The sequence below is a fragment of the Euprymna scolopes genome, chromosome 8 (assembly GCF_053919585.1).
Source record: "Euprymna scolopes isolate OS-2025 chromosome 8, ASM5391958v1, whole genome shotgun sequence".
Taxonomy (NCBI): Eukaryota; Metazoa; Mollusca; class Cephalopoda; order Sepiida; family Sepiolidae; genus Euprymna; species Euprymna scolopes.
In genome coordinates this window covers 109,347,872-109,359,712 of record NC_136489.1, presented here as the reverse complement: position 1 = coordinate 109,359,712, position 11,841 = coordinate 109,347,872, and the positions used below count along the sequence as shown (strand labels likewise).

Genomic DNA, 11,841 nt, shown 5'->3' with positions numbered 1-11,841 from the left:
ACTATATGCGGGCGGTCTCTCATATCAGTCCGTTTTTCAGGCTGTCTCTCTCACGCTTCTTGCCCTCTCTCTCTCTCTCTCTCTCTCTGACTCTGACTCTCTCTCTCTCTCTCTCTATATATATATATATATGTATATATATATATTTACATATATTTGAAATAATAACACTATGTACATATAAGGCCTTTATACAAAAATCAGTGCATTCCTCTCCTCCTGCTCTCTCTCTCCCTCTCTCTTTCTCTCTCTCTTACATACGCATCCCTTCTCTTCATATATATACATATATATATATATATATATATATATATATATATATATCTACGTGTATATATATATGTGTATATATATAAATATATATAGAGAGAGACGGATAGATAGGTAGATAGATCCAGTGATAGATAGATAGATAGATTAGCAGATAGAAAGAGCGAAACAGATATATAGATAGATGGATAAATATAAAGGCAGATAGATATACGTGGAAAAAAAGAATAAGAGATTAATTGGTTTGCCACTAATTACTATTTAGACGATAGATAGAGAAAAACAAAGACTATATAAGTAAAGATCTATCTACACAATATAAACTTCTATATATAGACACATACATACGTATTAAAATCAAGCATTTGTGTATGTATTTGGAAAGGTTAATTATTGTTCCCAATGAACAGACACACACCCACTGATATAAACATTTACAAAATACAGATATCGTACCTACATATATCTAAGAAAAAACCACAACTCATATGTATTTTATAATATATAAATAAATATATATAACTATATAACTATATATATATATATATATATATATAGTTATATATAATTATATATGTGTGTATGTAGTTTTGTTCTATTCGTTATATATATATATATATATATATATATATATATATATATATATATATATATATATATATATATTCATATGCGAATGTGCAATAGATTAGTGGCCCAATGCCGGCGCCGGTAGTACAGAATGCAAACACATACTGTTACTTTAGTCGCATCAACGCTACCGTTGCCCATAAGTCACCATCGACGTACCCACCCCGACTCAGCTCCGTTCAACGTATCCAACTGACACTGGGTAACAGTAAGAGGGTAGATGCTCGAACCAGAATGACTGTCAAGCGCTGAGACGAAAGATGGAATATCTGCGGCAAGTAAGTTAAACACTTTTGACTTTAATTTTTTTTTGTCTTTGTTGTTTTAAATATTTTTCGTCCTAGTTGGTTTCTCCTAATTGTTTTAAATATTTTCTGTTGCTACATTATTTATTCATGGCAGTACATATCTATCTATCTATATATCTATATATCTATCTATCTATCTATCTATATATCTATATATCTAAATATAAATATACATATATATATACATATATATGTATAAATATATTTATATATACACATATATATGCATATTTTACACATATAAACATGTATATATTTATGTGTATATGTATATCCTATTAATATTTTTAAATATATTTATGTATACTTCTATTCGTCAAACATTTATGTATGTCCATATATCTGTATGTGTGTGTGTGTGTGTGTGTGTCTATATATATATATATATACGTTCACACGCACATTCATGTATCTATATCATACATCTAATTAGATTGAGTTTATTTTTATTTGTTTTCTCTCTAATTACGCATTTCTTACAGATGGTTTACGGCTGTATTATCTGGTTTCAACTAGCCTATTTTAAACCGCAAGTTGTTCCTAGTAAATATGTTATCTACTCGAACTTACTTGAAAAATGTAAGTTGTCATATATTAAAAGAAAATTGCTGTTCTCTATGTATTGTGTTTCAAATTAAATCCGATAAAGAAACCGCATAATACCGGATCATAGTTCGCAGCGCGTTGGAGTAATCTATGATCTGGGAAGGACTATAAAATCTAGTTTCGGTTTTCTTGATTTCTAACTATCCATTCATAGAAAACGATCGTTTCTTGTCCCCAGATTACTTTATTGCATGGGGTTATACGCATTATCTTGTACCAAAAATGTATCCATCCAGTGATCAAAACATATTAAAAAGAAACAGACGTATGTTATTCAGAGTTGAAGTTTGTAACAACTTAAGCCCATTTCCCAAGCCAAAAAAAAAAAAAAAAAAAAAAAGAACATGGAACGTTGGCAGAAAACGACATAATGAATCTACGCATATATGATGGCGGCGTCTTGTTGCGTCTTTATGGATCAGGATCACTGCATTCATGATTTGATTTGTTATTGAGTAAATTTCAAAAATATAACAACCAATCAACTATAAAACATACGCATTACTGCTATTAAATTCTTTATATATACATACATATATATATATATATATATATATATATATAGAGAGAGAGAGAGAGAGAGAGAGAGAGAGAGAGATAGAGAGAGAGAAAGAGAGAGAGAGAGAGGGGGAGAGAGAGAAAGATAGGAACAGAAAGAGAGAGAGAGAAAGATAGAGAAAGGAGAGAGGGAAATGCAATCTTATATTCATATAATGTTATAAGTAAATAAAAACCGTGTCTATATGATATAACACTTATGAATACACATATGCAGTCAGTAAATATAGATGTGTACGTAGATAATTCAAGTAGTCCAGAAAAAGTAAAATTGGTGTATATATATATATATATATATATATATATATATATATATGGAGAGAGAGAGAGAGAGAGTGGGAGGGACTTTAAGTAATTGAAAATATAGTGTATACGTTTACATAGATAGGTTAAAGATGTAAAGAATGTCCAGTACTGTAAGACCATGTTATAATGAACATACATTACCGCGAGTGTAATCCGATTGGCGGAGAGTAGATACTCAAAAATGTCCATGTATGTCTTAGATCCACCTTCATATATATATATATATATATATATATATATATATATATATATATATATATAGTTACACTTACATTTTATATGAGTTGTACGTAAAATATACTTCCATTATGCACACGAATAGTTATATTTAAACTGAATTTTGGCATATTTAATTATGAAGGGAACACTTTAATATGCACAGGCACACAACCATACGCACACACACACACACACACACACACACACACACACATATATATATATGTATGAATTTAGGTTTATTAGGGTTATTAGCAATGCACTTTGATTAAGTAACACGGCTTTAACTTTCTCTCTTCGTCAAGTAGTAAGCAACAATCTTATCACCGTCATTCTTTGGTCACCAAGAAGATTAAGACTTTAAACACATTAAATGTTTTAAACTAACAAAATTTGTATCATTTTGATAGGTATATGTCTTATTATATATCTTCATAATATACTTACATGATCAATATATATATATATATATGTATGTATGTATGCATGTATGTATGTATGTATGTATGTATGTATCTATATATGGTTAAGAACTTCCTGTAGCTAGTAGTGTCAATTATTTTTCGCACTGGCTACAAGCATGACAATATAATTTTCAATCAAGTCAGATCACAATCACGTAACGAAACCGACATGTATTACACACGGTATTTATGTTCAGTATATGATACTGAAAACAATATATGGTAGTTATTGTCAAAATATTTGCTACCAAGCTTTGCTTTCAGCCTAGCGACACTGATATCGAATCATGCATTTCTTGTATTGAAACGGAATCTTAGACGAGAAGCACAGTTGCGACTTATTCTTGGTTGAACAAAACCATCGAAAGATTAATTTATGACAAGTAATCTCTAGAAGAATCTTCGTTTCACTACCTGAAATCTTATTTTTGATATAGTTTTCATTGCTGTACGTATATCTTCATCACAGATATAGACACATATGTATAAAACATACTGATTAAATAATGTTGACTACAGTAGATTCTGAAAGAATACATAAGTGACGAGTGTTGAAGCATACTACTTGAATAATACGAGCTTTGTCCTACTTTATCGATGGTTGTATCCAATCGTCCTACACTTTTTTACGCTATTTTACGTTAATTTCAATAGTAAATTTAGAAAATGTGTGTCAATTATGTAAATTGTATGTGAAAATAAGGCTGTTTAACAAAACAGCTGAAGAAAGACATTCATTCTCTTACTAAATCTTGAGGGAAATGTTTGGAGTGGCTGAATACATTTCAAATATACGAATGAAATTCACAGATAGCTAAGATGATAATCGTTTAAGTAATAAGGTGAGTATTAATCCTTTTTGAGATCTGTTATTCTCATCTCCATAGTTGTTGTTCTTGTTGTTGTTGTTGTTGTTGTTGTTGTTGTTGTTGTTGTTCTTCTTCTTCTTCTTCTTCTTCTTCTTCTTCTTCTTCTTCTTTCATTATGTTTCAACCAACCTATCATCTGTCCGTTTTTCAGTTTGATAAATCACGACGGGATAAAAATGTTGGCTCTTGTAACTGTTTTCTCCGTAATTCCCGCTTTCCATAGTTGTTGTCTCGTCACATTTTATGCAACTTATCCTCCGACCTGCTTGGGTGAGATTGAACCCGCTCCGGCTGATCATCTCAAGAAGACTAGCGGAGTGAGCTGACAGAAATCTGACGAAACAAAAACAACTATAAAGATGAAGCAGAAGTTGACAGCCTACAGAAAAATAAATACACAAATTATAAAACCTCATCTCTAAGGATTACAGAAACAATAAAAAATATATATAGTATCTAGATCAACTCTGGTGAATTAAAAATGTGTGAGATAAACTAAAATGATATCTTCTGGAGTACAAAGGTTTTTGTTTTTTTTTAATGATCATTTCGTAAACCATCCGATTCAATGACCAATGGAGGCACTTTTCAATATCTCAGTAATAAAATATTTTTGACGTGTCGCATATTCTCGTCCAAGCTGAATTTCATCTTTCTAAATCGTTAACTCGTTTTTCAACTATACAAATAGCATAATTAAATTAGCTGTGCCTATTTACCAAAATGAAAAGGTATCACGTGTATCATCTGTTGCGCAATCTATACAGAAACATACATCCAGCTATGATAATATATCTATCGTCGACACCCGTTGTTGATGTAACTAGTTTTTGTTGCTGTAATAATAGTACATGAAACCATTGATATGAGTTTGATGATATATTAAACCTATTATACAATTTCCATTAGACCATTTGTTCATCATATTGAAAGAGGGTTATATAGAAATTATATGTGTTTTAATTGTAGGTTTGTAATTAACAAATCTGATATAACTGTTTTATGCTATGTCAACCACCGTATATGGAGCTATCATTTACGTTTAGGTAAAATAAAAATGTATGTTACATAACTGGATCCTGCAATTGCAAGTAATATACATACTGTCATTAACACGCATACAGCAATAAATAAACGAAGCTATATATATATATATATATATATATATATATATATATATATATATATATATATATATATATAAATATATATATATATATATATATATATATATATATATATATATATATATATAGTAACCACTAAATGTTCTAATTAATTATATAACGGTGATATCGATCAGTATTTGGATGCAGATACGATATAAATCGCGTGGGTGTCGTTATCTCAAATTAGGTATATATTTTCAATACAGCGAATGGCTGTTAGCTGAGGAAAGGCTCACCATTTTTATTAAGGGCATTTTGTCGGAGATTGTTAAACAAACTATTTCAAAATATATAATCGATAGCTCCAACAGGAATTTTATGATTCGAAGGAGACGGAATATGTAAAGGACCTTGCTAATAAGTAAAGTAAGTTATCTTTACTTTCCTCTTAGTAGCTTGTACTTTATATTATCCAGGTAATATTAAGGCGAATTTTTAAAAAATATAAATGAATATAACTTGAATATATATTTTCAGAAACATTCTAACGCCAGTGTTTTCCTGTGCTTGTATCATTGTTCGTGCCGCTTTCTTAATTAGTTTTTCATGTTTACACTTCATCCCACAACGTATTACCCTTTAACGCAATACCCAATACAATTTGCTCACTATTTAAGGCACAATACTCTTAATGCATATATATATAAATATATATATATATATATATATGTATGTATATGTGTGTGTAAACATATTAAGATTCGAACAGTCTACGTGAGTTACTCAGCATATCCGCATGGCTACATACCTCCCAGAATAAGGAGCACTTAGTATGACATTCTTCTGGGAGAAATCCAACTGAATTATATTTAGTTGTATAACGTGTAGTTATGGATGAGATACAGGTAAGACATTTCAGTGCCTGCTATTATCACGACGATATAGCTCAACACGTGAAACATTCAAAGCTCCTTAATGTCATACATATATATGCATTAAATATACACGCCTTATCATAAGAATAATTCCATACTACAGTTCTTTTCGCACAACTAGACAGTACGCATAATCGAATCAATAGAACGCGAACTTCATTTAGATTCGCCCCAGCACCATCTCACTGGCCTGTCATTGAGAGTAAACTTACGACACGAAAATATATCTGCCCTTACATTAAATATTTACATACGGGGATTATATAGAAACACTTTGCAGGAGTACATATGCATTGGAATCTTTCTTTGAATTAGTAAATATATATGTAACATAAGGAAAATATTAATCTCAAATTACAAAGTCATTAAAAACTTTTATATTACGATTGTATATAACTCAAATTAAATATATAAGTTAGGCCCAAACCAATCAATTAAAAGATGTAATGAGTTTTATTAAACCTACTAATTACAAAAAAAACAAAAACAAACTTAATACGGTGTTTACATAAGTGCATTGTTTGTATAAAAATGTATTAATTGTATAAATAAAACGACATTACGTGTATAAAAGAGGATTAATAAATAAAAGAGTATAAATAAAACGGCATTACGTGTATAAAAGAGAATTACTAGTATAATACGGAACTGGATTATTTGTTGATACTGCATTACTAATATAATAAATAGATCTGCATTACGTATATAAAATACATCTGCATTAGTTGTATCAAAAAGAACTGCATCGTGTTTATAAAATAGAACTGTATTATGTATATAAAGTGGAACTACATTACTTGTATAATATAGAATATTACTAACTTGCATAAAATAGAACTGCACTTGTATAAAACAGATCTGTATTACATCTATTAAAAGGAACTGCATTACGCATATAAAATAGAAATGCAATACTAGTATAAATGGAACTGCATTACTTGTTTATAATATGGACTGCATTACGTGTGGAAAATAGAACTACATTACTTGAATAAAATAGAACTGCATTAACTGTATAAAATAAAACTTCATTACTTGTTTAAAATAGAACTGCAGTAATTGTATAAACTAGAACTGCAATAATTGTATAAAATAGAACTACATTACTTGCATAAAATAGAACTACATTATTGTATAAAATAGAACTGCATTAATAGTATAAAGTAGAACTGCATTGCGTTTATAAAATAGAACTTCATTACTTGTATAAAATAGAACTGTATTCAATGCATAAAGATGCATTACATTTCTTGTATCAAATAGAACGGTACTACTTGTAAAAAATAGAACTGTATTACGTGTATAAAAAGAAACTACATTACGTATATAAAGGAAGTGCATTACGTGTATAAAATACACACACCTTACCTGACCATTATTTTAAAAGTGTTGGAAAAGAACTAATGAATTATAGTTTTGATGTATCTTGAAGACTTTTAGAAGTATAATGTATAACCATTAACAGATATGTTTTCTCTAGAAAAGAACAAGAATACAGAGTATATTATACAATAGAATATCTTCAATTAAGACTAACCCCTGTGACTATTTTTTATTGTATGTAGGTAAATGTCGCGTGGTTTATCGATTAGTACACTCTAAAATATTAGTAACCAATAAGAGAAAAATATAAACATGTAAGACAATTCATCGGAGATGAAGATATAATTTATACGTTTTTCGCCGATAAAAAAGCAAGGTCTTTTAACCATAGTCTTTTATGAGTGTATTTCAAAGATATTTGTACCATGCATTTTTATTATTTGAAAAGTAAAACGTATCGAATTTAAATTAAATTTACTCAAATAGTCCTCAGACATTAATTAAATATGACACCTTAATTATTAAACACAATGTATAATATATTATAATTTATTTAGCTCTAAACTGTTATGAAAACTAGATATAATCTGTCATATGTAAATGTATTCGTCGGGGAATTAATTTATGCCGCAACATATTCTTGAACATGTTTCGGGGAGCCAGTTACAAGTAAGTAGAGAACTCCCCAGATTGTGCTGCTGCCATTGCGTACAGAAATCAGTTTTTCCATATATACCAACGTAATAGATGCACTGTGACTAAAGCTGCTTTCAGGAACGCCAGCAACCACTGTAAAAGAGTAATAAAAATGCAAGGGAGCGATGTGCTCAGTTGGTTAAATCCAAAGTTGCTGAGCAGCGGCTTGGTTCCCACCAGTTTTGGCAAATCGCAAACATGATCCTGAACAGAAGCGTGCGTTCTATCCCCACCATCATCAATAGACATGAGGTCAGCTCGTTAGCATTAGACAAGGCCAAACTATTTGCCAAGAACTTTGCAGCTAATTCTACCCTACACGACGAAGGTCATGAACAAATATCTGTGCGTGAGGTTGCTAAGCTAATCAAGAACCTTGATTCCAATAAAGCAACTGCCCCTGACGGCATTCCAATTATAGTGCTGAAAAAGACTCAACCAGAACTTTCCCCCATACTGCTTAAGTGTTGCCTTAAAGAGAAGTGCTTTCCAACACCCTGGAAAACCTCATCAGTATGGCCTGTATTAAAGAATTTAGGTGATAAGTCGTCTCCCTCTCAGTACGGACCAATAGTCTCCTGTGTGTCATGAGTAAGTTTCTGGAATCCATATTAAATGAAGAAGTAGTCAATCACCTCAATAGAAATAACCTTCTCAGTAACATACAGTATGGCTTCCGTTCCGCTAGATCAATAGCAGATGTGCTAACGGTTATATCTCATAGGATTAATTAATCTCTTGACAAAGGCTTCCTCTCTAGGGCAATTACTCTTGACATATCAAAAGCCTTCGATAAAGTATGGCATAAGGACCTACTTCCCAGGATTTCCAGCTACGGGTTAACTGGAAATGTTTTCTCGATTATTAAAGCATTTCTATCTGATAGGCTCATAAGAGTAGTGGTTGATGGACAGAAATCAGAAACCCTCAGTATCAATGCCGGAGTCCCTCAGGTTCCATCCTGGGCCCAAGTCTCTGCCTGATCTACATCAATGATCTACTAAAACACATACTTAAATCATTCGATCACATCTGTGCTGATGACACGACCATCTATGGCAACACATCAAAGACCGTAAATGACAAAGTTCTCTCTGATTCTCTCTCCTCTGATCTTGAGCGCGTGCTACAATAGGGTAAGAGGTGGCTGGTTTCCTTTAATGCATCTAAAACCAAGCTCCTATCTTTACATCATAAACGCTCTGATCCCCATCTGCCATCAATTGAAATGGATGACTCTCGTCTATGGGGGGGCCTCATGTTTTGATAAGATTCTGGGTTTGACCTTTACTCCTGATCTTTAATGGAACACGTACATCAAGTATATTGCCAAAGTCGCTGGAAAATGGTGGGATCCTTCTACCGCTCCAGAAGATATTTCACTGCTGACGCAATTCTCTACTTGTATAAAAACCAAGTACGTCTAATGATGGAATACTGTTGCCACAACTTGGACCAGGAGCTGATAAAACACTCTATCCTGCCTTGACAGAGTACAAAATGGGCTTCATGGCTTAATGAAGGATGACCTTTTCTCTTCTCTGAAACCTCTCTCCCACAAGAGAGACGTTGCGAGCCTGTCTTTGTTTTATCATTACTTCCATGGCAGGTGCTCGTCTGAGCTCCAATCCCTGGTCCCCCCCTCGCGGATCTTTCACGAAAAACACCCGTCTAGCTGAAACAAAAAAATCCCCCCACTCTTTATCTGTGCCAAAACCAAAACTTAGATTCCATGAACAAAGCTTCTTTCTTAGAAGTGCACACCATTGGAACTCTGTTCCGTCTGCCTGTTTCCCACCGGACTACAACCTGAACAAATTCCTGATGAACCGCACCCTTAAGTAGACACTTTATCAAATCTCAACACTACCGTACTGTACACGTAATAACCCTTACCCCTGAGTGGCTTCCGGGACTTGATAAGTGGTGACTACTTGTAAAAAAAAAAAGGTGATATTGCTTATACAAAGTTTAGTCCTTAATAAAAAAAATATGCTCATAAATGGGTGGCGACGTAGTAATGCCTATGGAAAACAAATAAAATGTATATCTTGCCCTACTTCGGTATTTAGAGCTACTGTATTAATCCTTTATAAAGTCATAGTTTGTTTAATTTCTGAAAAATACTAACCGCGAATTACACGCACCCCCCCACATATATATATATAAATATATATAAATATATATATGTATGTATGTATGTATGTATGTATGTGTATAGCTCTCGCAAATTTTCAGTTATTTTGTACCTAATTACATCTACTCCATGCAATGTACAGGAAATTATAATGGTTTTATATTTTTACATCATTTTCTGATGAATTATTTGTATTAATTTACCAAAGATTATGCTGCATTAGTTTGAAGTGCATTGTGAGTTCAGTAAGTAGATAAACAGACATATGAGAAGCAAGTGTACACACCCATACCTTAGACATCTGTTTTGTTTATCACAGTTTATCACGGTATGTAGTGTTGCTAGACTTGGGATTGATCCAAGCTGAGATTTACAGCTGCACATCTTTCTCTCTATCACCATCTCTTTTTTCACTTTCATTACTGCATTTATTTGAGTTACTTGCTTCCTATAAGGGCTTAGTTAGACACGATGTTTCTTTAAATCCGTGAAGAACACAGTGCTCAATTCTGGAAAAGAACGGAAATTACAATTATATTCTTGCCGACTCTTCTATCAGAACGAAATCGATGTACACACTTGTATAACGAACATATATCACTTTTACTATTGTAGAGAAAGGGTGTAAGCCTTAGATCATACAACGAGTATGTTATATATATAACATATAAATATAGATATATGATAAGGATATATGTTAACATTTACTTACGCGTTTTGTCTAGCGCAGATATTTATAAACTTAAATATTTTGTATTTGAGCAATGCATCAATGGACTATTATGAACGAGTATAGCTGAGCAGAAAATCCATTTATATGAAAATGGACGCCCGATATCCACATGAAGAGGAGGCAAGCTTCCGTCCAGAAGTCGCAATAAGCATATATATATATATATATATATATATATATATATATATATATATATATATATATATAAACATATACGTATTAATATATATATATATATATATATATACACACATAATGAAAATTGTCGCCTTAGAAAAGACGACATAATTCTATTTCCGTTTGATAAAACCGATTTTCCGTTCTTGTTACATAATACCTACTAGTAGGCTAGTTGTGTACAAATCCCGAAAACCGCAAGGCCCTTCTATCTTGTCTGAAAATTACATAATGTTCAACTAGCGAGATCGGATATGCGCCGCTGTACAACTCATGCTCCTTACCGATTCAAGTGATGACAACAGGCCCATTGTCAGAACTCTCAAAATTCAAATCAGAACGGTTCAATATTTTAGGGCAAAGCTTAATGCAGTTTCCTGCAACGATTCTGGTCTTTAGTTTGGTTTCAGGTGAGATCCACATCATACTACCTCACATCTTGAAGATCGGTTTGAATGTTAAGACAAAGAGTACCTAGATGGAATGAAGAGCGTGGTGATC

At 32.1% G+C, this 11,841-nt stretch overlaps 1 long non-coding RNA gene across 1 annotated transcript in view; it reads left to right on the top strand.

Annotated features, from left to right (window-relative positions):
• Window positions 1–997: 997 nt before the first annotated feature.
• LOC145284063 (uncharacterized) overlaps window positions 998–11,841 on the top strand; it is a 334,892-nt gene continuing 324,048 nt past the window's right edge. Inside the window, exon 1 of the long non-coding RNA XR_013868794.1 lies at window positions 998–1,178. This is a non-coding gene — a long non-coding RNA (uncharacterized LOC145284063). The remainder of the gene's footprint in view (window positions 1,179–11,841) is intronic.